The following is a 14,979-nucleotide window of genomic DNA, read 5'->3' as shown; positions in this document are numbered from 1 at the left end:
GAATGCAAATGAGTCCAACATGGATGAAGTTTAGAAAACCACATGCCATGTTCTTTCCCAAATTACCCAAGGACAGTAATTGTTTGGTACAAAAAACATAAATTATTCATTCAAAGAATAAAAAGACATAATATGGAGTACTAAAGTCAATTTGGAACCTAGCCGACATTTGCATAATGCAATAAAGAAACTACCATCCATGGAAAATACCAACTCTTTTCAATCTTCACACCTCCAGTTTGTTACATAGGCTTTCTGTTTCCTCCACGCCCAAGATGAGATAACCCCGAAGCTGTCATCATCTTTTTCTTTCAGTGTGACAGATGACATTATACAATTCTTTCCGCGTACTGAGAAGTTCTCCCCATGACGTGTAAACTGAGCTTTATCTGCACAATCGCTGGAGTCCCCTCTCACAAATGACGGCTTGAGAGAGGATTACAAAACAATGGTCACTGTTCTAAAGCAAAACAATCTGCAGGAAGTGTTTTAAACTGACATATTCATTACAGATATACTGTTTCCAAAGTGACTTAAAGGACAGATGTATAGTTTTTCAAATTCAATTGTTAAATAACTGATTGTTCCCTATCTAAGATATCCTAAAGTGAGCAGAACTAGAGGGAATTAAATACTGGTTTGTGTAGCTACAGACTAGTGGGGACTTACATCTGCTTCTGCTGAATTTTGTAATACACTTTACACATGTGAACCCATCTTCAAAAAACAAATTTCCAGGAAAGCTAATTTAGGATAGGATTAGTGGTTTTGACCAAGATAGTATGCTCAGCCCAAGACTGCTCAAGGACTGTGCTGACCAGCTCTGTGGTGTGATCAGGTTTTTGTTCAATCTAAGCCTGAGCCTGGAGAAAGTCCCAGCCCTGTGGAAGACCTCCTGTGTGGTTCCGGTGCCGAAGACGCCGCGCCCCAAGGAGCCAAACCACTTCAGGCCAGTTGCCTTGACTTCTCACCTGATGAAGACGATGGAGAGGATTATCCTGAGACACCTACGACTGCTGGTGGGCACACAGCTGGACCCCCTGCAGTTTGCTTACCAGCCTGGGATTGGGGTGGACGACTCAGTTACCTACCTGCTGCACAGATCCCTGCTACACCTGGAGGACAGCAGGAACACTGTGAGGGTCATGTTTTTTGACTTCTCAAGTGCATTCAACTCCATCCAGCCTTCACTGCTCAAAGTGAAGATGGAGAACGTGGGAGTGGACCAACACCTGGCTGCATGGACAACGGACTACCTCACCAAGAGACCACAGTATGTGAGGCTCCATCACTGTGTGTCTGACGTGGAGCTCTGCAGCACAGATGCCCCTCAGGGTACGGTGCTCTCCCCTTTCCTCTTCACCCTCTACACCTCCGACTTCACCCACAACACCACACACTGCCACATCCAGAAGTTCTCTGATGACACAGCCATCGTTGGATGTGTTCCTGAGGGGAATGACCTGGAGTACAGGGCGGTCATCACAGACTTCGTCAGCTTGAGTGAGCTGAACCACTTTCAGCTGAACACCAGCAAGACGAAGGAGATGATCGTGAACTTCCGGAAAAAAGCATCCAACTTAACACCAGTGAACATCCAGGGATTGGACATAGAGGTGGTGGAGAACTACAAATTCCTGGGTGTTCACCTCAACAACAAACTGGACTGGTCTGACAACACACATGCCCTCTATAAGAAGGGCCAGAGCCGCCTCCATCTGCTGAGGAGGCTGAGGTCTTTCGGAGTGTGCAGGGCTCTCCTCAGGACTTTTTATGACTCTGTGGTGGCCTCAGCCATCTTCTACGCTGTGGTCTGCTGGAGGGGGGGTAGCACGGACAGAGACAGGAGCAGGCTCAACAGACTGATAAGAAGAGCGAGCTCTGTCCTGGACTGTCCTCTGGACTCCATTGAGGAAGTGGGGGACAGAAGGATGTTAGCCAAGCTGGCGTCCATCATGGGCAACACCTCTCACCCCCTACATGACATTGTGGGGTCCCTGAGCAGCTCCTTCAGCAGCAGACTGTTACACCCACGGTGTAAGAAGGAGAGGTTCCGCAGGTCCTTCATCCCGGCTGCAGTCAGGCTCTACAACACCAGCAACACCTGATAATGTTGTAGTCCCTGTCTATTATCTCTATCTCCACTAAACCTCTCACCATAGCTGTATTTGTATTTTTATTTTTCTTATTTATGTTTGTATTTTTTTTTTTACTCAGTTCACTACCATGCACAATAATATTCAACACTTAACATCTATATTTATATCATGGTCACTTAAAATGGTTACATTGCAATATTTATATTTCCAGTATGCTATCTTGTAGTATTATTTATATTATGGTCACTTACTTTTTAATTATTTTTAATTATTTTCTGTATCATGGTCACTACTGTTGCATATTTTTGTTTTCATTACAATAACACTTAACATCATTCCACTTTGTCCCCAGCACCTGCTTTTGCACAGTGTCTGTTTTGCAGGTTGTTTGTTTCTGTACTCTTATTATGTGTAGTTTTAGTAGTGTACATATTGTGATCTTTTTTTTTTATTTTTTTTTTTATTGTGCTTCGGCACTGTTACTTTAATTCTGTTTTTCTATTATTGCTGTAACAAGTGAATTTCCCCATTGTGTGGATAAATAAAGAAATCTAATCTAATCTAATCTAATCATTTATTGTTTATTACTATTAGCTTGGCTGGTGTTAGTATTGTTAGTGTGATTATTTTGTAGGTATTAAGTCCTAAACCATCAGATTGTTTGATTTGGTGACGGTACTGGGTGAGCGGTCAATGGATGAACGTTTGGACAGTTCACCTCTGGGAACCATGAATGTTTGCATGAAATCGAATGGCAGCCCAACCAGTCGTAGAGATATTTTAATGTGGACCACAGGGGCGGACTGATGCGTATTCTCTATATGATACTACTAGTACTAGTACCAGTTTATTGTGAACATTAAGCTCACAGGCTGTTTCCACAGAAATAGTTTTATTTCTCTTTTTCTTTCGTATTCATTATTCCACAAATATTAAAGCCTCTATGGGGAAATTTATTTTGAAAGACTTTCTCATACCTTTCAAGAAATCCTAACTGATGCTGGGATATATTCTGACAGCAGACCAGTGTGGAAGGTTTGGAAACTGAATGATTCTCTTGAATTTTCTGTTTCCACGTCCCCCTCCCACTGGACACGGTCTACCGGCCAAGATCCAAGAAGAGAGCGCGAATGGAAGGAACAGGTGAGCCATCTGTCTCTGAGATTCACTGTGGCAATACTTGAAAAGACAATTAGACTGCTTAAACAATGAGGCCTTTGTAGCACGGCCTTAGTTTCTTGCTGGCTCTTCTCTTTGTTTCCAGACACATTTCAGGTTCCGTGTGATATAACAGCAGACGTCAGAGTGACGAGGGTGTTTCTGTGTGGCATCACGGCAGGCTGGTTTTGGAGAAAAGGAAGATCAGACAGAGGCTGACAGAGAGCTTAGGCTAACACGTGTTTGAGCCCATTGAAGGAATCATAACGCATAGTTTTCATCACCTTATGTAGCTGGACAAAGTTAGACTCTCTTTTCACAAAACCTGTGTTATGATTAAAAATATGAAACACTGGTAAGAGAATCATTATTTGATGGGTAGAAATACCTGGGTAGGAACAATCTTGGAGCGTCAAACACGTGGTGGGCAAAGTGCTTCTTTTGAAAGCAGACAAATTTCAGAGAAGTTGAGCAGGGAAGAATAACTAGCTGACATTAGTGTGTTTGGGTTGGGAAATGTTCAGCGCAATCAAGTAAAGATTTTTCTGCAGTAATGTGATTACATTACAGAGACTTAGGGTCTTGAAATGTGGAAAATGTCAATGGATTTTGGGGGAAAGTACCAGACTCTCGTTGCGCAGGTTGGTTTGTTATGAAAGCTTCTGGAGGAAGTGCGCTCATGTCTGTGCAGCATTATGCTGGATCTGCATGGCGGCACAATACAGTACAGTAGGCCCCTTTGTAAAATCTCAATCACCTTCCACCCCACGTCGTTGATGTAAGTCCTGCAATATAGTTCCCAGTATGAGCAAACATTGTGAGGTATCGTGGAGGACAGAATTTTGTCAACATGCACTTTTTTTTCAAGCCTCCCTGCCAGGCTGATAGCTTCCCTGAGTTCCCAGCACTCACCAGGGGGGAAACGTTATAATGACCATGTGGGACAATTTTATATGAAACACCTCTCTACTTTCCAGGCGCATGGCAGTTAAATCCCCCCTCATGCCCAATCCTATCAGCAGTGCTCTAAGCGTCCCACTGGGGTCCGGGGCGAAGGGGTAGAAAGGCTCTGGGGGAAACTGAAAACTGGAGCCCTGCAATAGAAAACAAGCATGGTTGTGGAACCAGCTGTATATCATCTTGTTATTTTTTCTCTTCAAAGTGTTTTCACAGTGTGGGCCCCCACAAGTCATAAGAGACCCAAGGGGGAAGTGAAAGTGGTAATTGCCTAAGACCTAAAGGTAATGGTGTTTGAAAGTCGCTGCATCTTAACTTTAATTAAAAAAGTGTTGAGTGAGTGCGTTCCGCATGCTGTGACATGCTTTTAAGGTGTCCATTAGATATCCAGGTCTTCTCATTTTACACCTTGACGCTGCAAGTTGTTAAATATGGAAAAATAACTAGATTGTAATGAGTAACACCATGAGGGCTTCTGGTGATTTTTGTTGGAGCTTATTATTCGCCTTTTGGGTGATAACAGCTGACTAACACCCTAATCTATGTTTCATGTCTGGGTTTGCCAAAGGATTTACAAGTCTTTTTCTCATTAAGGTTAAGGCCTTCTGTAAATTCCATGCTGTGACTTGGGGGCTCACGTTCCCAGAAAGAACAGAGAGTTGCATGATATTTTATCATCACTGCTGCTTATCTTCTCGCCTCACAGCCAGGGGATTTGGGAGGGAGTGCTTACACTGGAAAATAGTTTCTGCTTTGAATGCTCAACTCTAACAGGATGGTCTAAGCTTGGGTCCTCAAGTCCTGCTAACAGGACAGCGATTTTCTTTACCGAGCTGCTAAACAAGACTGCAACTGAGGAAAATGTGTGCTTGTCAACTGAGTTAAGGCCTAAAGCCTGTGCCCAATTGAACGTTTCACAAACTTAAGGGCTGAGGCATCGATTGTGCCCTTGGATGATACTCGTTCACTCTGTCATGGGGGGGTATCTGGGAAATGTGTGCTAACCACTGGAGCAGGAGCGAATCTGGTGAGCATTGAGCTGCCCCTGTTCCATCCCCTCTACCACACACCACTATTTGAGCAACACTTTTCCTGTCAAGTGAAACCAGAGTCTAATAGCTCACAAATGTCAGTGGAGAATGATGAGACTTCGATGAGACTTTCTTTTTTCTTCACCTTTCTCTATATATTCTTTTCTTGCTATGTTTACTTCCAATGACCTATTGCTTTCCTAAGGATTTGCTCCAAATTACTATTGAAATTCAATCATCACAATCATATATCACATGGAACATAATGGCACAGATCAGAGTCCAAATGATACCCCACTCATGTAGCTGCCGGAAAATCCGACAGATCAAGGTTCAAGTAGGAAACATCTGCTCAGTTCAGGACGGATTAATACGTGACATTTGGTGGAGTTGGATCATTTCACAGTTTGAGAAAAATCAATCTAAACAAACTAAGCATAACACTCTGCCCACTACATGGTCCAACTGCTGGCAGAGATACCTGGAAACAGAAAAAAGACATTGCCAATAATTATTTAAAAGATACTTTCAGCTACGATTGTTTCAATATCACCATGGCCAACAAAAACAATGGTTGGGTGTGGGGGCCTTTGGTTAATGTAGTACCTTGTCAAGGTGAGGTGCTGAACACAGGATTTAGGTTATTGAACTAATGTTGCAATGCTTTATATATCAAAAAGACAAACACAAAACCTGAGTGCCAGGAAACACAGCAATGTCCCATCTCGCATCCATCCTCAACCTCATTGACTATGACGCTCTGGACAATCAGTTCAAATCCTCCTTAGCTCCAGTCACAATCACTTCAGCTGCTGGATGGCTTTGTCACTTGAATGGTAATGTATGCCACTCCTGAAACATCTTATGCTGTCCTTCTTTTCCTTAGGACAACAGATCCACATTTAAGTGTGCTCTCATCGGTTTCTTCTGCAACAAGTTTCTATTTACTACCAGCAATATTCACAACCTCTATGATCATCAGCTTTTTGCATCTTATTAGGCTTAATTTTTGCAATGTCACTATTTTACCCTTATGTCGGTAATTACTGTGGCGAAGGCGATGTTACCAAGTCTCAGAAATGATGGTCGCAATAAACCAGAGCAATCCTTTAAAATGTCCTGCTATGAAAATAGCTTTACTGAGATGAATGGCAAATCGAAAATGATAGGAGTCTAATGTGGGCTGTCACACACTCCTAGAGCTACACTGTAAATTTGACAGAAACAGGAAATGCTGGCTGCGAGAATATGGGAATCTCTGTTTCCAATTTTCTTGTGTCAGATAGTTTGCCCCAGTTGGTCACTTGGCCTCCAATTCAGCGTCACTGAGCTGGCAGCGAGCATTGTGTCTGCATTACTGACTGCTGTTAGATTGAAGTCATGTAGAGTGGGAGGATAATATCGACCGCTTGAAAGCAAGAGGGAGGAGCATTTTGTCATATTTAGTTAGTAGGATACACTTCATGAGTAATACTCAGTGACTGCAGGATATTTTGGCAAAGTACTCAAGTGTGGAGACTGTATGACTGTAGGTGGTTTTCATTTTATTCAGACTGAGATTGATGCTTGGCCCTCTGACAGCAGAGTGCATGTGAGTGGCCTTTGTCGACACCTTAGCCCTGAACCCCCGCAGGCCACAACATGCATTGGACTCATAGAGTAGCAACATTTTGACTTTCGACTCTGCATGGTATGGCAATTTGATCTCTGACAGAAACCACATGGGAAGGAGCATCACCACGGTGCTACATTCCTTCAGCAGCACTAAGTGATCCACAGGGATATCTGTGGAAGTTGTGACCTCCTGTCCTCCAGCTTCCCCCAGAAACCTGTCAGAGCCATCGATCATACAGCGGCTTGAGCAGGCACGTGCACAGATAGACCCCTAGTGGTGCTGAAGCACCTGCCCTTTTGCCCTCGATGAGAAAAATGCCCCTTCTGCTGGAGCCCAATTTTTTCTTCATTCATCAATATTTAAGAATACAAATTACTCTCTCTGTCATCAATTCCCCCCAAATGTGTTTTGATATCTGACAGGGCATTTATTTGAGTTCTTGTGAGAATTTCGCCCCGACATGCTCCGGTTATGCACACCATTGTTTTATCACATTTACAAAATTTGCAGCATAATGCCAAGAAAAGAGAGACTCCAAAAGCAGAAGGACAGGGAACTGCAGCAAGCAGCTCAGGGTAGCAGCTCTCCTTTATCTTGGATCAGTCCATCAACTAGTAAAACAGATGAGGGAGAATCAGTAACCCTACCTGGTCCAGAGGAGCCATTATTTATTTATTAATTATTATTATTTTTAATTTTATAAATAGTTTCGATGGGTGCCCTTTTTTTTTGTTTGAGCACTTGCCCCCGAAAATGTCTGTGCACGTGTCTGGGCTTGAGGAGTAACCATCACATTGCAAAGGAAGCAAGTGTAAAAACTTTTTTATGTTGTTGTCACAGTCTGCTCATCTCCTGTCTGCTGCTATTTTTCCACTCACCTGTCTCTGCTCCACTCTGCCAGTCAGCCACACCTCCTCATCAGGCCAACTCTCCACACCTGTGACAGCCCTGGCTGCATTTAAGCCTGCTCCTGTCTCTGCTTCAGTGCCAGATTGTCTTGTGTTATGCCTGACTCCCAGCGTGTTTTCCCCGGACTGATCACCTGTTGTCGATCCCCGACCTGCCTGCCTCGTCTCTGCCCTGGATATTACCTCAGCCTTCTGTCTTCGACCACGAGTTTCGCCTATTCCCTCCTGGTTGCGCTCCTGCTCAGCTCTGTGGCTAAAGAGCTCACCACTGGACCTGTCTGCCAGCTAGGTAACCCATCAGCTGTTGACTTTACCTTCAGTCAGCGACACCAGGCTCGCTCCTGCTCAGATCTCGCAGATGATCACTGTGAGCAAAGACTTTTCACCCTGCCACTGTTTGAACTGTTAAAGACTGCAGTGAACAATAAAGGTCATTACCGACTGGTATTTCGTCTGCCTGTGCTGCTTTTGGGTCCTCACCATATCCGTGACAGTTGTGTTATACAATAATACAACTGGAGCAAATAGAATAACTCTCTTAAGGCTCACAGCATTGAAAATAGTACATGGAAAAAGAAAGCCAACAGCAAAAACTTTCTGATTCAGTGGCTGTATTTCCTACTCGGGCCTTATGATTCACTATTGCCGTTTTAAGACATTCTCTTGACGAATTCTGGAGATCTGGGTCTGGACTTCCTCCAGTGGTTGTCCGCTCAGATGCGTTCACAACGGCAACACATGCAGGACAAATCAAATGTGTATGTGTACAGCACATTGACACCAGGGTCAGCTCTTATCACCACAAACTCTATTGACATCTTCATCGGTCTCATGAATGTCTCACATCTCTGTGATTTTTTTTTTTTTTTTTTTTTTTTTTTTTTTATAAATTGTAAATCATTTTTGGTAATATGCAACATAAACAGCAGAATAGGAAGTGAAATGATCAAGATGTGATTTTTTTTGAAAGTTTTGAAAGCCTGTCTTCAGGCTCTATTTTGAAGACCTTTTCCCAGAGACAATCATTAAATAATTTGTTGTTTAGGAGAATTGTTTCTTTAAGGAGCGAAACATTATTTACGTCTATTACTAACAGGTGTTTTTTGGTGGGTAATCGTGTCAGTAAAACTCAGTCAGTAAGAACCAGTCAGGCTCCATGTCCAGTGTGAATCTATGGACACTACATCAGCTCCGTGGGGCTGTTTGCTTTCCGGTTCTCTGCTGATTCCTCGTCGGTGCTGTAGCTCTTTAACATGGTCAGTGTTTCCCAGCAACAGCCTGTTCTGCGCTGTGCCTGTACCCCGGCAGTCTGTCTGACAGGAAGACGCTGCCGACTAATAAGACTGGATGATGCATCGGCGAGCGTCACCTGGGGCCAGCCGAGTTAATCATTTCAGTTCAGGGCAGCCAGGCCTTTGTGTACAGCTAGGTGATGGCTAATAAACTCAGAGTTGGAGGCAATTTTACTTTATCAATGACTTTTTGAGCTAGTCGTTAATGAGCAGGGACTGTTTGTCGGTAACACACACACACATTATTAAACTCCCATGGCCTTTGGGAGGGGACAAAGAGATCCTGAGTAGCGGTGATGGCTGGTTGGCTGGCGCTCTCCCATCTGAGGTCATCATCTGAATACCCCTCATATTGAACTGGCACACTGTCCAGGCCCCTTGAGAAAACAAGCCGGAGCCATCCACCAGTGACTCAATCAGGTTTATTTAGCCATGACACGGCTCAACGACTTGCAAGAAAAATGTCAATTTTTTCTCTCTCTTCCTGCCGTGCACTGGCCGCTCTCGAGATGTGGACAGGCCTACACTTTCCCAAAGACTTTTCCCATCACACCCCTAATTAGGTAGGAACTTTCCGTACTCACGAACGCCAGTGCGACCATCAAAAGGAGGAATGCTCGGAAACAGAGAGGAAAGCTCCAGGAATCACAATCTTCAGGCTGACGGAAGCCTCGTGGATTACTATTTACAGTGTCACAAGCCTGGGAAGCCAGGGAGGAGTGGAAAAATGGAGTCTGGAGTGATGGAATATTTCATAGAATGTCTGGCCTGACCACTTTTGGGTGGTGACATACAGCAGCGACGCAGACACACTGCATATTATAAGTTAAAACAAACCACAAACCAGCTATACATTATCACATAGGCCCTATGGACTTCTGAACAATGAAGTTGGACACACGCAGATAAGCGCAGGACGGGGGAGGCACTGAGGCTTTGTGGTGGCATTATAGCACACGAAGGAGGTCAGAGGGACTCGAAACCTTTAAAGCTTCCTGTGAATAAAAATATGATCATTTGACATGACTCAAACAAAGACAATAACCCTGATGTGAAGTTTTTCATTGTTCACAAATATCCACTTTGTAAAAATAAAAATGATGTTTACCTACATTGTTTTAGCTCTGGTCAAAGAAACTAGTTGTTGATCGTTACTTGCTATCTCCAAGGGCACATCACATCCATCATTACATTTTCTTCAAATTGGACAAAAACAAGGGTTTCATATTGAATAATATTAACAGAGAAACAGTGTTGTGAATGCGCAGCTGTTAATTTTGTCAACAAATCATATATCTGAATTTGACAACTACATAATAATTAATTCAGTCCTGACTGACACATGCTTTTTTAACCTTTTTATTATGATTTTCAGCACTGAGCAGTTAATTAAAAAAGAAATAGGAAATTAAGAAAAGGATTTTTGATAAACAATATAAAAGATGAATAAAGTAAATAACAATATGAAAAAAAAAAAGACATTGTTATGAACATTTGGATGAAGAGCCTTTAGTTGTAGAATCCAGTCCTGCTAATACATCCTTTAAAAAGAAGAATGGCTGTTATTATATTTATAAAAATATCATGTTGCCAAAAAATGGTGTTGGGTCGCAGTGTACTCCCAATGTAAAAGCTAATAACTACGGTTACTTATATTGCAGATGTGGTCTTTAAATATTCATATCTATCCAGTTGATTCAAGGGGAAGTCACTTTTTTTGCCTGATAAAACTACATTCACTTGACCAAACTGGACTTGTAAGCCTGGAGTGAATGCAAGCTCAGCGGTGCACGTGCAGTGGAGTGGTAGAGGAACCATCCAGTGTAGTTGTGACAACCCATTTCACTTCCTGTTTTATTTTGTTTTTCTCCCACTCTGTTCATGGACTTCAGCTTCACTTCCTCCTTTGGTTCAGTTTCCCACCACTGCCCTCACCAAACCTGCACCTCCTCACTGATCGGTCACCCAGTGTATACACCTGCTCACACACCACTTCCCAGTCACATTGAACATGTACTACATGTTGAGCTTTGAAGCATTCATTCCTTGTGTATGACCTTGGCCTGTTTTTTGTTTCTGAGACTGCCTTTACCCTGTGGGTTTTGCTGCCTTGTTCTGTTCTGTGACTTTTTGCTTGTATTTGAATTTTGTTGGATTTGCCTGTGGATTCCCTGTAACCTTATCTCTTCTGCCTTCCTGTGTATGACCTCTGCTTGCATTAAAACTGAGACTGTTTGTTTGAATTTTGACTTATGCCTGATTCCAGCATGTGAGTCTCTGTTCATAGTCCAGTCATCGATATAGTGTTGTAATGCGTCGGTGTTCGAAAACCCTTTAGTCACATGTCAGTAGTATTTCAGTTATTTAATTAAAAAAAGGCCTCCAGGTAATGACATATGATCTACTCAGCGGGCCACATGGCTTTCATGGCAATGGCATACAAGCCAGTAGCCAGTCAGATTTACCTTCAGCCTCAGCTGACCCCCAGATCCGGCTTTTAAGGTTATTGAGACACTCACTGATTCTGGTTCTGCTCGAGGTTCCATCCAGTTAATGAGGGAGTTTTTTTTATCTCCACGGTCACCAAAGTGCTTTCTCATTATTGGAACTGTTGGGTCTCTCTATAAATTTAGGGTCTAGACCTTATTATGTTGTGATTTGGCTCTTCAAAATGAACAGATTTAAATACTTTTTATTATAATTCATTCCTAATTTTGCCATGTATTCTTTGTGGAAAGCACTTTGTTACCTTGTTAGATAAGTGCTATACAAATAAAATTATTATTATTATAGTTGGTTCAATTGCTGATGCATTTAGCATTTGTTTCCCCTTTTAAACCATGGGTGAAGCTATGTGCTCAGTTAGTAAAACACCAGAATAGGTGTGTGGAAAAGTCACCACAGCTTTTACCACTGTTTTTTAATTTGTGAGACCACCATTGTGAAATCCCTGTCTATCACTATCATTCTGGAAGGTAATGGCAGCATTGAAAGTCATACACAATCTTTTTGCCTCGTCTGAAAATGTTTAAATTTGTCTAGAATTTTACTTACTTAAACTAAAATTCCAAGTTAATATAGAACGTAACTTATACTAATAGTTATATTTACTCACCTGTTTCAAAAGCAGTTTCCTAGATATTAAAGGAAGGTCAACTTGTCAAACTTTACAGTGTGGAAAAGCCCTCCAACATATCACACCAAGGTTTGGATATTAAAAATCATTAAACTAGGCTGTTATTGTCAATATTCAAAAGGTATTTTTCAAAGCCCAACAACTGTAACAGACCACTAACAATTTGATATAATGAAATGTCTTCAAAACGAAAAAACTGAATTGGTATCAATGTATATTTCGTAGTCATGGCAAATTATAACACTAGGCATCACCTAGAGTATACACAATATCAGAGGCTAATGAATTGATCCTCTGAACAGCATCACTAAAGCTACAGCTGAAATAAACTTGCCCAAGGGCATCTTGACAAAAGCTGCTCAGGGAAGGCTGGTTGCAACTCATTCCTTTTCGCCATCCACATTTTCAAAGCTGGGCCAAGAATTCTACCCACACCCTATTCTGTTATTAATAATGGTGCAGAGCACAGCAGAGAAAATAACCACTCTGCTCTTAAGCACAGTCTAATGGAGCAATTGCTTTGGCCTTCACAAACTATGATAAATAACCTTTTGGAAAATGAGAAACAGAATCTATTGTGAGAGGGAGTGAAATGATCCTTTCAGCCCGGCTTTGAGAAAACGAATGCAGTCCAGGAGATAAATTCAGTTGTCGCTGAAAAACTTGGTTTATGTTTCTTGCATCGTAAAATGTATCAATATCTGAGTTGACATATTTAAATGAGGGTTAACAAACAGTATGGTTTCCAATGAGAGGCACAGTCAGCATTGCTATGATATGCCTGATAGCAGCACAAGTGATCAAATTCAGATAATATGCAGATAATATAGTTTTATCTGTGTCAAATTTAAAGTTGGTAAGTATAATTTCAATGGATTGGCACCGGATTGTTTCCTTTGATCAGTGACGAAACAACCACAGAGGATCAGCTGATTTTGTGTAAACCAGTTACAACTCGGGGGCCTGAAGTTAGAGAGGAGCTGCTGACAGCTCTTATCACACTCATCCCTGAGGACCTGCCCACTGTCTCTGTGTGTATGTGTTATTTCTGATTGAGTATACAAGTAAAATTATACATCAATCATTTTCTTTTTACTTTTAGGAAATTGTTACATTATGGTTACATTTTATTTAAAATACCTTTTTTGTTTGTATCTCAAGGAGAATAAAACAGCTTAAACTCTTTTGCCTGAGTCAAAGATCACATCATCCAACCTGAAAAATTTGACCAGCCATTTCAAATTTTTGGGGAATATTTCAGGTAGCAATGGAAAAAGGAGGAGTAGCCACAGGGAGCTGTTAGATGAGGAGCTGGAGGCGACAGGCCGCACATCTCAAACTTCAAAGCCTGTCACCATCTCCTTTCACTGAACCCTGCTGGTTGCTTGCTCATGCTATATGCAGCATAACAAGCCCCTGTAGGTACATCTTTCCACTCACTTTATGTATTGATACAGTATAATCCATATGTATTGATACAGTATAATCCCTAATTACTCCTCTACTTTTGCAGCACGGCCCAGGGCTGCCGCTGAGAAAAGGTGATGCATGCAACCTTACTGCAGCTTATAAAGAACCGTCTGAGTGAGTCATTGAAGCTCTATTCAAACCCCTGCACTGGACATTCTGTGTGTTGTTTGGCGTCTTCATGATCTCATCTGGATTTCATTCTTCCTCTGTCATGATTCATTCGAATGCACTCAGAACCCTCCCTCACTGTCACTCACACACACAAGCCAAGAAAAGCACCCCTCTTCTGCCTGTTATTAATAATAATCAAAGCAGGCCTCCGAACACAGCTGTGTAATGTACAGAACATTAGTAGGTATTTACAATTTGCCAAAGGTGTTTCTGGTTTTACTGCTCATGGCTGTGAGCGTGAAGAAAAGAGAAAAAATAATTTGCACATAGCTCATAATTGCACAGCTGTATGAAATATCAGTAATATCTCCATCTGTTTTCATCTTTAGTAATCTATAAATATACAGTACATGCAGTCAATCATGCAGAGGGGCACTAAAGAAGCAGACCGTTAACTAAACAACCACATGCTGAACTGGAAAGGGGAAGGCGAACAAAAACAAAGGATAATGGCAAAGGGTTTGTGTGTGACTTCTGAAAAATGCACTTGACCCGACTTTAACATCTCACTGTTTCCGTAATTTTTTTTGCTTTCTTGCATTTCCCCATTCGTCTTCATTCAGCAGTCCTTTAATTAGCATTCCTTTTTTTTTTTTTTTTTACGTGAGCCAGAGTTGGAAACGCTTACTGAGGCAAACAGGAACACACACGTATGGCGGACATAAGAAGAGCGCGGCAGACGCGACTCCCTGAGGTGAATATGGTTCTCCGCTTCTCACCACTCAACACTATTTCATTTCCACGTATGTGTTCTTGCTGTATATCACACACAGTACGTCGATGCCCACTCACGTCATTTCCAATTGCAGAAATACTAATGGAGGTGCTGCAGGTGGGAAAAGACTGCCACACAAATGTGACCTCATTCAGAGGGGACCTTGTGTCATGGTTCTGGAAACAGTGGCAACAGTGGCAGTGTCACACTGCGATTCCATGAAGGGGAAAATGACTAACATTCCACCGCAGGCCTGTAGAGACTCTTAAATATGTCTCCTTCACTTGCAGCTGCAGAGCTGATCTGATGATGTGATTTACAACCGTCTCTGGCAGACGGTGACTGTGCTGGACACGTTGCAGAAATATGCAGCGTGTCTTATCATTTATGGCCCTACTCTGCTAGGTGAAATGTATAAAAGACATTG

The sequence above is a fragment of the Pleuronectes platessa genome, chromosome 18 (assembly GCF_947347685.1).
Source record: "Pleuronectes platessa chromosome 18, fPlePla1.1, whole genome shotgun sequence".
Lineage (NCBI taxonomy): Eukaryota > Metazoa > Chordata > Actinopteri > Pleuronectiformes > Pleuronectidae > Pleuronectes > Pleuronectes platessa.
Note: the sequence above shows the minus strand (reverse complement) of the source record.